Raw genomic sequence first — 15,270 nt, forward strand, 5'->3', positions numbered from 1 at the left:
AGCAGCCATCTTTAATCCAGAGAGAACAGTGCTGCCCTCTTTAGCTACTTACCTTTGAGGCGGTTAATTTGAAAAATTCTATTTGAAAAGCTGCCATCTTTAATGAAAAGAGCATCGTGGTGCTATCTTGCGGGTAATTTTTTACGTCACAGCTGTCACCCACCATCTTGCATTGCTAACCTTAGTGCTGCCCTCTTTAGCTACTTACCTTTGAAAAAAATCTATTTGACAAGCTGTCACCCGCCATCTTGCATCGCAAACCTCAGTGCTGCACTCTTTAGTTGAAATGTGGTGGCGGATAATTTGAAAAATCTTTATGACAAGCAGCCATCTTTAATCTAGAGAGAACAGTGCTACCATCTTTAGCTACCGCCATCTTACATCGCTTACCTCGATGCTGCACTCTTTAGTTGAAATGTGGTGGCGGTAAATTCGAACAAGTTTAATCACGCATCGGTAAAGCTAGAGTAAGCACGTGCTGCAGTGATGACGTCATCATGCATGTTTAGACTTGTCTGTTTTCTTAAGAGTAAGTCGGTGTAAAGGAATGTGGTAGCGGTAAATTCGAACAAGTTTAAACATGCATCGGGAAAGCTAGAGTAAGCACGTGCTGTTGTGATGACGTCATTGTGCATGTTTAGACCTGGTCGTTTTTCTTAAGAGTAAGTCGGTGTAAAGCAATGCAATAAGTACAACATTTTTTGAATGCGATCTAATATTTATTTACAAATGTACTACAACAGTGTTCGTTTTTGCTGCTGACAAGGTTGGTGTGCTTCTTAACAACGTATGCTTCTGAAATGCCTTCTGCAACATTCAAATTAAACAAAACATTTAGAAATAGATTATACTAAGTATGTTATGCTTTACAGAGAAGATCATATACTTCTTACCTTGCTGTTATTCCTTTTCGGAATCATCATCACCATCGTCATGAGGTACTAGAGAAAGTTCATTCATACACTGTGTACAGTGTTCAATCCTCGGATTTGGTCCATCCCAATCATCATCACCATTTTCTCCTCGATGCTTGTAATGTCGTTCACAAGTTCTGCATAAAGCTACTTCGATCGACATCTTACTGTGTAGAGGAAGGATGTCCCAAAAATTATGTACGTAAGAGGCAGCGTACGTATATAAAAATCCTGGTGGTAAGTATTGAATAAGATGTTTCGGCATCGACGATCTATATTTATAGAACATCTTAATAGCCTCACTCACTCGTGAAATATAAATAAGATGTTGCGTATGACCATGCAAACAGCATGCACATTTACAGTTTTTTCCATAGCGTACGATGTCGAAGCACACACTAATGAAAATGATAAAGATCTATTCTTATTTATAGTCTCGTAACGATATTCGTTAGCGGATGGTAAGTAACATCACTCATATGAATAATAAGACAATAGGCTGCTGTGTTAGCAGGAATGTTTTCAGATGTTTCAAATTCTAAACGAATATCAACTGGAGATTCTTTTATAGATTCTTCATGATAAGAGCAGTCTATAACTACAATCGGAGCTTTATTTTTAAATTCCTGAGGTGTAAATAGCGGACGATCTTCTTTCTGATAATACGATGATTGAAATTTACAAAACATGTCATAGAGCATCCCAAACTTATTTTTCTCAAAGTTAATGTCGATGTTTTCGTAGGGATACGTAATTCCGTTGAGATATAGTCTAACGTGTCTTAATTTATAGTGATCAAACAGTGAGCTATCTTTTTCGTGATTGAATTTACGATTAGTTTGAAATCCAAAAATAATGTACAAGGGCTTCTCAGTAAAACGTGATGTTTTAACAGCCCAGCTATGCTTGTTTGTAGGTGGTAACACAGGATATTCATGCAGCTCCCAACTTCTAAAACGTATAGGTAATGGTGTATCATTTTCTACAATCTTGAGCAATCGAAGTTTTTCACGATCAGATAAGGTTACATGTGGAATCCGCCACAGTGTACGATGCAGTGTTATTTTCGATTCTACTGGTGTTTCTACTGCTTTAAGAGAATTGTAATCACTTCGATCACGGATTAGAATAAGCTCTTGTTTTGCGTTGATTATAATACGTGTAAAGTCTTCTGCGAATCCAAAAATATGTTTCAGTGATAACATACCCGTAAAAGTTCCATCCTCATTAATCATCCAGTTGTTAGTAGCTTTTGGACACCATCCAGCCATCCGCAAAAGATTACATTCTTCATCACAGAAAGAAGGGTAGAGTTTCATTGCACTTGTAATACCAACATTCTTCGTTCGATCTATTTCAACATTATTTACTTCATATCGCGCTTCAGAAAAGAGAAAAGCTAGAGCATGGTTGTTTAGTTGTGAAGTGCTTGGTCCACTTCCATCAGACTTTTCTAGTCGTCCTTCAATATAGAGGTAGCTTTCGTGTGGTAAGGTGTAAACATCTTGCTGATTAATAATAAAATGAATTTGTTATTTAATCCAAACGTAAAAGGTTGATAGGAATGAAGCTCACTTTGTACTACACCTTCACGACTTTCTACTGTATTCGTAATGTCTAGCATTTCTTCCATTCTGTTGTAGTAGTGTATATCCTAAATCTTGGAGTATCTGCTTATGGGTATCTGTTAACTCGATGAGTCCCTGCACACATGTAGTATGTCTTCGGAATGTACACCGTGTTTTATAGATGGTTTTCATACTGGTTTAAGATGTAGTTTGTAAGCTACGTACGCGTGCTGATCTAAATGAATAAGCTGATTATGTTTATTTACAAGTCTAAGAGTAATATTGCTAATGTGTTTTACAGACACAGGATGATAAAGAACTACTGCTGGTTTCTTACAATTAGTATATCCACGTTCCTCTGTAACAATGAAGTCGTGCAGGACGTGCGAAGGTTGTAGATTACTATTCAACTCTGTAATAATATTACAAGTAATGTTCACATTATAATCATCGAAGAGTTTTATAGGCTGATCAGACTCGTAACGTACGTTCGGTAGGAGTTCCCTCGATGAAAATCCAAGCAGTGGTCCAATCGAATCAGGTTGTGATTTGAAGTCAATCTTAAATGATGATTCAATAACACATTTATGTGTAATGTTGCTTATAGTGATTGAGAACTTGTAATTATGATTACTAAAACTATCTTCCCCAAACTGATCAATTACCGTACTTTCAATATAGTCGTGAATATCGTCTACTGTATAACTATCTGAGGGTAGTGTTAGCACATACTCATCGTAATAGAACTTGTTTAAACCATCACGCACATTATAGATTTTATTGTAGCTTTCAAACGATACTAGTCCAAGACTATGCGGCTGATAACCAAGTTCGATTGGTGGATTAAAATAGACGGTTGTTTCAGGTCCTTCTCCACGTACAGCAAACGTTCTTTCACTGTTCGTCATCACGTAGACACTAATGCACTTTCTCTACTGTCTGGGTTTGATATAAGAACATAAGACATAATCGTCCGCACATGCGTGTATTAAAGTTTTGCACACGGTTTTTATTGTAAACAATGTCTGCACTGCTTCCGAAATAACGTATGAGCTCAAAAGGAGGAGGTAAATCTCCATAGCTATCAAACTACCATACTTTAGATTTACGTTTTACATAAGCAACGTAATGAGTTCCAGGTCCACGACTGTCATCCAAGTTAATTACGGCACTTTCACGTTCACGTGGGCGCACTGGTAGTTGATCGCGCATATACACTCCTCGAAAATAATGAATTCCTAGTTGTTTAGCAAACGTAAAAACTTCATCATGCGTTAGAGCTCGATATGGCAGTGCATTCAGTAGACGTTTTTTGGAGAAATGTAGATACCAAGCCCTTTCTTGTATGGCGCTAGCTTCATGTTCACACCTTTGCCTCGTAACGCAATTGCCTCCATCGTCTTGTTATGACGTTCACTCTCTTTCAACTGTTGTTTCGCTTCTTCTACAGCTTTGACAGTTCTCGCTACAGCACTAGCAACACCTAGCAATGACCCTAAAGCTGCTAAGCCAGCAAACAGCGCAGGAAGAAATCCTCCTCGTTTTGGTACAGGAATAATTCGTGCACGTTTACTAAATATTGCTCTGCACTTTGGAGAAATTCTCGCTCTTGCTGCGCGTAACGCCTTAGTAATAGCTACACGAGGATTGTATTCCCCTCGAATAGCTTTTTGCGCAGCCTTTATAACATCTTTCCATCCAACAGTTTTTACTTTCTTCTTCTTCTTCATGTCGTTTGCATATCGTTGTTCACCATGCTGGACACGACTTTACTAGTCAAGAGCAAATCATAAACTAACCGTTGCCTCTTGTTTCGTTTAATATATATATTACTATTACGTACTTTATGATTCAGTTATCATGAAGATTATAAAGCAGCAAGACACGCTACCTGTTACCGACATTGTACCACATCTCTTACCTAGTTCTAGTACAACTACAAGAAAACGTCATGGAACGTTGTTTCCTTTTACTGTTCGATGTATTATATCAGGTCCGTCGGGATGCGGTAAAACAAATCTTTTACTCACACTTATTACTTCTGTAAATGGTGTACGCTTCGAGAATATTTACGTTTTCGCAAAGTCACTCTATCAGCCGCTATATACTATTCTACAAACTGTAATGCACGATCTAGTTAAAGATGGAATAAGATATTTTAAATTTAATTCGCATGAGCAAGTACCATCACCAGACGATGTGCTTCCTAATTCTCTTATGATCTTTGATGATGTCGCAACAGAACAGCAAAACGTTATTCGTGCATTCTGTAGTATGGGTCGGCATAAATATGTTGATTGCATCTATTTGTGCCAAACCTATTCTCGTGTGCCTAAGCAGTTGATACGCGACCACGCAAATGTTATTGTGCTTTTTCGGCAAGATGAGCGCAACATGCGATATGTGTATAACGATCATGTACGATATCGCATGGGTTTCGATCATTTTATATGCATTAACACAGAATTACAGTAACTACTTGATTAAAAACCATCATCATGTTAACATCTAGCAAGGAGATCACAAAACATATCATCCAAGCTCGAAACAATATTCGCCGGAAATTTAAGGAGCTTAAACGTATTCAAGCAGACACGGATTTATTTTTCAAAACACAACTAAGTACACCACTCAAAGAAATTTTTAATTCTACTTCATTACCGCAGTCTACTTCAAGTTTTGCTTCTATGCAAACATCATATCATAAAGAGAAGCATGAAGAAGGAAAGCATGAAGAAGATACGGAAGAGAAGAAGCAGGATGTAGATCAAGAAGAGAAAGATAAGGAAGAAGAAGAACTTAATGATACATCACCATCTAAGCGTGTTGAGTTTTTAACTACAGATGTTATTGCTGAAACACCTACTACATCGACGGAAAATCTACCATCTTTGTCTGAGGTTATGATTACACCAGAGTATCGCAATCAGTTTAGAACTTTTATTCAAGATACCTATGGATCTCTCTTCGCACCTTATATAGAAAAACTTTTTACGGGACAAACTGACACTATCTACGGTATTCGCTACGAAGATGACTGTTTCCGGATAGGAAATTCAAATGTTAAGATTAATAGCAACAAACTCATTGTAAAAGGTGTTACCTATAAACCTAGGAAAGGACTCTTAGAACTTATTTTCTCACGAATACCTGACAAGGATATAATTTTACAAGATGATCTTAAAAAATATAAAGCAATACTTTTGCTACTGACGCAACACGACGTAATTACAAGAGAACAGAAGCTGTAAATGCGAATAAGAGTTACAAGTATCGTGAGTTTATTTCTAAGCTGTTTCCGACTGCACGTAGTCTAGATGTTATCTACAAGCCTTTGTTGCCGTATGTGGATGTAAGATACTGGAATGACCCAAACTTACTCGTTGAACGATTACAACTTTTAAGAGCATCGCAAGAGGCTGGTCACACTGGTCACGGATCAGACATTCTAGAAATAGAAAGAGAACTACGTTATGCCGGTATTATTTTGTAATGGCTCGTCAAGAGAAGATCTCACCTGTAAAGGTAAACATCGCACATGAGTTACATAAACCAGCACGTCGCACCTACTGTCGCAGACGCGTTATTGCACCAGGAAAAGATGATCTCTGGCAAGCAGACTTAGTAGAAATGATTCCATATGCCTCTAGTAATAAGGGGTATAAGTATCTACTTACTGTTATCGATGTGTACTCGAAGTTTGCTTTTGCACAACCCGTGCGTTCTAAAACAGCAGCTCAAGTTAAAGAAGCATTTAAACATATTGTTGAAGAATCGAAACGCTGCCCAAGGCTTCTTCAAACTGATTAAGGTAAAGAGTTTTACAACAAGGATTTTTCTTCTTACCTCAAGTTACTTGGCATTCAACACTACTCTACGTTCAGCAATCTCAAGGCAAGTGTTGTAGAACGCTTTAATCGTACACTCAAAACAATGATGTGGCGAGAATTTACAGCGCAAGGTTCATATCGTTGGATTGATCTGCTACCTAGACTTTTATCTACCTACAACGATACACCTCATCGCACTATCGGAACAAAGCCACGTCTTGTTACAAAGAATACACCTCGTATAAATGCTATTCATCTTGTAATTAAAACAGCTGATCCACGTCGCCATCGCTTTAAAGAAGGTGATTTTGTTCGCATCAGCAAACACAAGTCTATCTTTGCAAAAGGATACACACCTAACTGGAGCACTGAAATTTTTCAAATCAGAAGTGTTAAGCTTACTAATCCAGTTACGTATTTACTTCGCGATCTCAGAAGACAGCCTATTGAAGGAGGATTCTACATCGAAGAACTGCAGAAAACAAAATATCCTGATCACTATTTAGTTGAACGTGTTATTCGACGCCGTGGCAATAAACTGTATGTTAAATGGCTTGGTTTTAATAACAGCTTTAATTCATGGATTAATAAAGAGGATGTACTTTAAATCTTATGTGTGTTTTCTTTTAATCCTCTACGTTTCCTTTCTTCTAAGTCACTAGGACATGCTGTAGGATTAAACAACACCTGTAATATGTTTTGACAATTCATATTTATTTTAAAATATATATACATTTCATCCTTTGTTTATTTTGCGGTCTTTGTCACTCAGTTTTCGTTTTATTACACCAACAACGACAAGTGCTGCTATCTTCTGAGCAGCTAAAGCACTAGGTAATAACACACACACACACACACACACAGCATAACTGTACGAAGCAGATTTTAACAGCTACACGACATACTCTATGCAGGCAGCATGTAACTACGTGTCAGGCGAACGTGCTCTAGGGCCGCAGGGGAGATGAAGCACGAAGAAAAGAAGATCAATCACTCTATTGATGAGTCCACGCCCAACATGCTTCCTCATCTTTCTCCCAGCACGTTTCTTCACCTTTTCCTTGTTTACTCTCTCCACAGCCATGATAAGTGTTTATAAGCGAAGACAACTCGTTAGTTTTAGGTCCGTGATACAGTTTAATTAGTTGACATGTACGGTACTGTGTCACAGAAGGTCGTCTACCTAAACTCACGTGTTCATGATGTAAACTACACGTTTGAAGCTCTGACAAAACAGGATCTTGAGTCCACTCACGAGGCACCTTATCCCAAATCGTCTTTACAGCATTCGCAGCTACATTAACCAAAAATGCCTTTGGTAATGCATTTAACTCTTCTTCAGTAAAAGTGTTTAGTTTCCTTTTGCATGCATAAAACTTTACGATCGCCTTTTCCACTGCGTTACACTTAGTATCTGTTAGAAATGACATGATGTCTTTACTCTACAAATGTTTCTTTTACACTAAGGTTATTTCGACACTGCAGTTTACATATGTTGTTCACTTCCCGGCATGCACTGCGACACAACCAATCAAAGAGCATGCATACATGTTGTAAAGACTGTTTACTTGTTTCTCTGCTATGCTCTTTCGGAAGAGTTTTAAATGATGGGCACCCTAATTCATGCATGTCGATAATTTCACATGATGATGGTAGAAAATCACGTAACCATTCTTTCTTTTCACAACCCTTTAAAAGAACAAGATCTGCTCTTGACAAATGTGCATTCATCATTAAAGGTAGAAAACGATAAGGTATTCCTTTTTCTTCCCACTTCAAACCTAAATTGTTTTCAATCCACTGAGTCTGCTTTTTATCTTCATCTGTTTGCAAACAGTAAGGGAACGGTGGACTAAATACTAAACTAACAAGTTTTGGAGCCTACAACACACTGCAATCTAACACAGCCACCTCTTTAAACACAAATTTGTTTCCGTTTACTTTAAAGCCTTGCACATCAACTATTAATGTTTTCGTCATGTTTGCACTCCACACTCTATCACTGTTTCTCGAAGACTAAAGCTCTTAGTCAACGAACGGGTTTAAACATGCACAATGACGTCATCACTGCACCACGTGCTTACTCTAGCTTTATCGATGCGTGATTAAACTTGTTCGAATTTACCGCCACCACATTTCAACTAAAGAGTGCAGCATCGAGGTAAGCGATGTAAGATGGCGGTAGCTAAAGATGGTAGCACTGTTCTCTCTAGATTAAAGATGGCTGCTTGTCATAAAGATTTTTTCAAATTATCCGCCACCACATTTCAACTAAAGAGTGCAGCACTGAGGTTTGCGATGCAAGATGGCGGGTGACAGCTTGTCAAATAGATTTTTTTTCAAAGGTAAGTAGCTAAAGAGGGCAGCACTAATGTTAGCAATGCAAGATGGTGGATGACAGCTCTGACGTAAAAAATTACCCGCAAGATAGCACCACGATGCTCTTTTCATTAAAGATGGCAGCTTTTCAAATAGAATTTTTCAAATTAACCGCCTCAAAGGTAAGTAGCTAAAGAGGGCAGCACTGTTCTCTCTGGATTAAAGATGGCTGCTTGTCGAAAAGAATTTTTCAAATTATCCGCCACCACAAAGAGGGCAGCACGGTGCTCTCTTGATTAAAGATGGTGGGTGACAGCTGAAGAGCACATAGAATTTGTTTCCAAACAAGAGTACGTGGAATTTACCACCACCACATAGAGTGCAGCACTGTTCTCTGTAGATTAAAGATGGCGTATGACAGCTGACGAAATTACCCGCATGATAGCAGCACGGTGCTCTGTTGATTAAAGATGGCAGACGACACCTGTCAAAAAAAGCACATGGCTTTGTTTCCAAACAAGAGCACGTGGAATTTACCGCCACCACATTTCAAACTAAAGAGGGCAGCACTATGCTCTGTTGATTAAAGATGGCGGATTGTAGCTGTCAAAAAAGCACGTGAGTTTGTTTCCAAACAAGAGCACGTGAAATTTTTCAATTTGCCGCCACCACATTTCAAAGGTATCTAGCTAAAAATGGCAGCACGGTGCTCTCTTGATTAAAGATGGCGGATGATAGCTAACAGAACTTTTCAAATTGCCCGCTACTACATGCTTAAGGTAGTAGCCATAAAGAGGGTAGCGCGGTGTTCTGTGGATTAAAGATGGCGGATGACAGCTGACGAAATTGCCCGCATGATAGCAGCACGGTGCACTGTTGATTAAAGATGGCGGATGACAGCTGTCAAAAAAGCACATGGCTTTGTTTCCAAACAAGAGCACGTGGAATTTGCCGCCACCACATTTCAAAGGTATCTAGCTAAAGATGGCAGCACTGTGCTCTGTTGATTAAAGATGGCGGATGACGGCTGTCAAAAAAGCGCGTGAGTTTGTTTCCAAACAAGAGCATGTAGAATTTGCCGCCACCACATAGAGGGCAGCACGGTGCTCTCTTGATTAAAGATGGCTGCTGTCATGTGGAATTGCCTGCCACCACAGGTATCTAGCTAAAGAGGGCAGCACGGTGCTCTCTAGATTAAAGATGGCTGCTGTCAAAAAGCATTTTTCAAATTATCCGCCACCACATTTCAAAGGTAAGTAGCTAAAGAGGGCAGCACTGTGCTCTATAGGTTAAAGATGGCGGATGACAGCTGCACGTGGAAGGTAAGTAGCTAAAGAGGGCAACACTGTGCTCTATAGATTAAAGATGGCGGATGTCAGCTGCACGTGGCTTTGTTTACCTTGCGCTAGGTAGGTTAAGTTGGTAGCACTAAGGTTTAGACCCGTCAAGATGGCAGCACTGCGGATGACAGGTGATGAATTTACATCTACTACGATAAAGAGGGCAGCACAGTGCTCTGTGGTTTAAAGATGGCGGATGACAGCTGTCAAAAAAGCACGTGGCTGTCAAAAAGCACGTGATTTTGTTTACCACACGCAAGTTAGGTTAAGTTGGTACTACTGAGGTTTAGGCCCGTCAAGATGGCAGTACTGAGGTTAGCGATGCGTTTTTGTCTGTCAAAAAGCACGTGGCTGTCAAAAAACACGCGGCTTTGTTTACCTCGCGCTAGTTAGGTTAAGTTGACACTACTGAGGTTTAGGCCCGTCAAGATGGCAGTACTGAGGTTAGCGATGCGTTGTTGTCTCTCAAAAAGCACGTGGCTGTCAAAAAACACGTGGCTTTGTTTACCTCGCGCTAGTTAGGTTAAGTTGGTACCACTGAGGTTTAGGCCCGTCAAGATGGCAGCAGTGAGGTTAGCGATGCGTTGTTGTCGATGACAGCTGTCAAAAAGCACGTGGCTTTGTTTACAAATTCAAATCTCGCGCCAAAATTCAAATATCCCGCCAAAATTCAAATTTCCCGCCAGAATTCAAATTTCCCGCGGGAGGAGGCGGCCGAACTCTCCCATTATACTACTAAAGTGTGTAAGGCAAAATGTTCAAGATTAACAAATTTACTTCCTTTACAAAATATAGGGAGGTTATGCTCATCGAAAATTTTATTATCGTCTAATGAAACTTGAATAAACTTTGTTTTCTGATAAAGTTAATTCGATACGTCGATTATATCTGTTCAACGTCCTTCCCACTTATCTCCTCGTGAGAATTAACAACTAAATTTACTATCGCATGGTCATCATGAGAACTGAAATTAGCATTATGACTCTTCGAAAAAATCATTCAATAGAAAAATATTCCTCATCAACGTGGAAATCTTGTCCACAGCTGTGACTAAAATACCACTAAAGTGTCACAGATTATCACATCACAAATTCACAAGAAATGGCTTAGCACTAAAAATCTTACCAAATCTACCACTAACTACTGGAAAATTCCAAAAGAAGAAATATCTACAGTATCTACACGTCACATTCGGGTATTAATCAATATCACCACTTTCCAATAAGTTCGTTTAGAAGTATCGCTGAAAATGTAAAGTCTCCACGTGGGTACGAATTATGGCAATGAAAAGTGAGTTCGCCTGGTATCGAACTATAATATAATTATTAGGATATTAAATTGAGGGTCTATTTCCCAGACTTACGGTCCTCCTGTAAGATTTACCCATAGTTGAAACTTCGAATTACTGACTTTCATGAGTTATCAGGATAAGCTTATTCCAAAATACTAAGCCTGAATTATTGAGCACATCGATTAACATGGACTTATTCTTATCATCATCGGAAGACATTACCATAGTAACTACACCTCGTATAATCTCGAAGATTCATTATCTCCCGTCTGCCATGATAAACATCATGTACAAAAATATCGTCATATTAACACGTGACAATTCAATATCACAAAGACTAATATCACATGTACTAAATTCACATAGATTCCACATACCGTAACAACATTATAATGACGACTACTATTCATCATAACCGCATATCACACAATGTGTAGTTAGAAATATAATAAGAACCAGTTATCGTCCCAAAACAAGTCTTATTCCCATTAACTCTGTCTTAATGACTAAATAATCCATCAATAATCATATATCACAACGCATGTACTCTTACTAAATCCATAATCTCGATTCCGAATTAATATCCTGATGACATGCTATCGTTACCACGAGGTATGAATATAAGTTCATTTATCAAGAAAATATTAAAAATATTGGGAAATATTACCTCGATACATTCATTTACACAGATTAACTCACTATAATAATGAAATTCGTGCAATAAGAAAGGATGGTTCTGATAACACATGGATAACTTCAACTGATCTGTCATTTCCGAACTCAACAACACGTGGTCGGGAATCAAACAAGTACACGAATTAAGTTTCAAGTCCTATCTCAAATATAAGGAAATAATCACTAAATCGTGAAAATGAAATCAACTACAGATAATAAGATTATCTCAAAGAAAGAATAATAGTAGAAGTAAAGAGCTACAGAGAACAGATATAAATAAGACGTTGTCGACTTAACTTGTACTGAAGTCTTCATGTCGAACACCTGGGGTCCTCAATCACACATTCTAGGGCGGAAATGCTTGCATTTCTCCATTGTCGACGCCGGTCTATGAAGTTAGAAACTCATGATGGAATGTGTGGAGTCTCTGGCACGAACTTCCATCTTCTGGCGATGCACAATGTAGAGGTCCTCTTCCACGTTTAGAGTCTCTGGTGATTCTGAGCACAATCCTGCAAACTATTGAAAAGACACGTACTTTATGAGTTAGCTGACATTTTCGACGTCTGTTGGTTACACTAGTTAAAGTCGTAGACTGTCACGATCTGATGCAAAAGCTGAACACAGGGAATGAGTCCAATATCCCTGTCATGACTGTTTTCCCTCTGACGTTCTGGCGAAGCGAACGAAGTGCCAGGAGTGAGTGAATTATCAGTATGTGAGTATGTGAGAGCTCGTATACGTATGACTCGCTTTAAGTACTGTAGATGTGCACTCGTTGTAGGAAGTAGAGTCAATTCAAGTACTGAATTCTTATTGGTTTCATTAAATAAATTCACCTTAATTTCTGCCGAAATATCATTCAAATTAAATTCAAATTCAGTTACTAATTATTACAAGTCACACGTGATATCATTAACACTGTCCATCCAAATATCATTATTGTACATCTTCTTAATTATGCATATCACGCCATCGAAAATATTATAAATATTTCCTTCGCTATGGCTGCAGACGAACATTTTCTAGCTGTTTTCATCTCTCGTATATTTTTTATTTTTACTTCCCCTAGTCAGCCAAGCTCCCCCTTCAGGCTAGAAACCAGTCACCACTTGTTTCAAGGACACACGCGCCACGCCGACAAAGCTAGCTCAGTGACATACTGGCCCATATTCACTCAACCGAGACCTGCATACGGTCACAATAGATTGTAAAAAATTCTTATTTCGCGGAAAATTGTTGAGGAATGCGCAAGCAGGTTTGTACCTTTAAGGGTGGAAGTGAATGGTAAAGACCCACCTTTTTATAATAGAGAACTAAAGAGACTAAGGAGGAGGTGCAGACTGGAAAGAAATAGAGTTAGAAATGGCTGTGGAAGTAAGGGCAAATTGAAGGAACTTACTAGAAAATTGAATCTAGCAAAGAAGGCAGCTAAGGATAACATGATGGCAAGTATAATTGGCAGTCATACAAATTTTAGTGAAAAATGGAAGGGTATGTATAGGTATTTTAAGGCAGAAACAGGTTCCAAGAAGGACGTTCCAGGAATAATTAATGAACAGGGGGAGTATGTATGTGAGGATCCTCAAAAGGCAGAAGTATTTAGTCAGCAGTATGTAACGATTGTTGGTTACAAGGATAATGTAGAGATAGAGGAGGAGACTAAGGCCAAATAAATAATAAGATGTACATATGATAACAATGACATTTACAATAAGATCAAAAAAGTTGAAAACTAAAAAAGTGGCTGGAATTGATCAGATTTCTGGGGATATACTGATGACAATGGGTTGGGATATGGTACCATATCTGAAGTACTTATTTGATTATTGTTTGGTCAGAGGAGCTATACCAGATGAATGGAGAGTTGCTATTGTAGCCCCTGTGTATAAGGGAAAGGGTGATAGACATAAAGCTGAAAATTACAGGCCAGTAAGTTTGACATGTATTGTATGTAAGTTTTGGGAAGGCATTCTTTCTGATTATACGTATTAGACATGTTTGTGAAATTAATAACTGGTTCTATAGAAGGCAGTTCGGTTTTAGGAAAGGTTATTCCAATGAAGCTAACTTGTAGGATTCCAGCAAGATATAGCAGATATCTTGGATTCAGGAGGTCAAATGGACTGTACCGCGATTGACCTGTCTAAAGCATTTGATAGGGTGGATCTCGGAAGACTACTGGCAAAAATGAGTGCAATTGGACTAGACAAAAGAGTGACTGAATGGGGCTGTATTTCTAAGAAATAGATCTCAGAGAATTAGAGTAGGTGAAGCTTTATCTGACCCTGTCGTAATTAAGAGGGGAATTCCTCAAGGCAGTATTATCGGACCTTTATGTTTTCTTATATATATATATATAAATGATATATGTTAAGGAGTGGAATCGGAGGAAAGGCTTTTTGCGGATGATGTTATTCTCTATAGAGTGATAAATAAGTTACAAGATTGTGAGCAACTGCAACGTGACCTCGAAAATGTTGTGAGATGGACAGCAGGCAATGGTATGTTGATAAACGGGGTTAAAAGTCAGATTGTGAGTTTCACAAATAGGAAAAGTCCTTTCAGTTTTAATTACTGCGTTGATGGGGTGAAAGTTCCTTTTGGGGATCATTGTAGGTATCTGGGTGTTAATATACGGAAAGATCTTCATTGGGGTAATCACATAAATGGGATTGCAAATAAAGGGTACAGTCTCTGCACATGGTTATGAGGGTGTTTATGGGTTGTAGTAAGGATGTAAAGGAGAGGGCATATAAGTCTCTGGTAAGACCCCAACTAGAGTATGATTCCAGTGTATGGGACCTTCACCAGGATTACCTGATTCAAGAACTGGAAAGAATCCAAAGAAAAGCAGCTCGATTTGTTCTGGGTGATTTTCGACAAAAGAGTAGCGTTACAAAGATGTTGCAAAGTTTTAGTTGGGAAGAATTGAGAGAAAGAAGGAGAGCTGCTCGACTAAGTGGTATGTTCCGAGCTGTCAGCGGAGAGATGGCGTGGAATTACATTAGTAGACGAATAAGTTTGAGTGGCGTTTATAAAAGTAGGAAAGATGACAATATGAAGAGAAAGTTGGAATTCAAGAGGACAAACTGCGGCAAATTTTTCATTTATGGGAAGGGGAGTTAGGGATTGGAATAACTTACCAAGGGAGACGTTCAATAAATTTCCAATTTCTTTGAAATCATTTAGGAAAAGGCTAGGAAAGCAAGAGATAGGGAATCTGCCACCTGGGCGACTGCCCTAAATGCAGATCAGTATTCACTGATTGATTGATTGATTGATTGATTGATTGATTGATTGATTGATTGGTATCTGATCGCCATCACCTGC

Source organism: Anabrus simplex, chromosome 1 (genome assembly GCF_040414725.1).
Source record: "Anabrus simplex isolate iqAnaSimp1 chromosome 1, ASM4041472v1, whole genome shotgun sequence".
Lineage (NCBI taxonomy): Eukaryota > Metazoa > Arthropoda > Insecta > Orthoptera > Tettigoniidae > Anabrus > Anabrus simplex.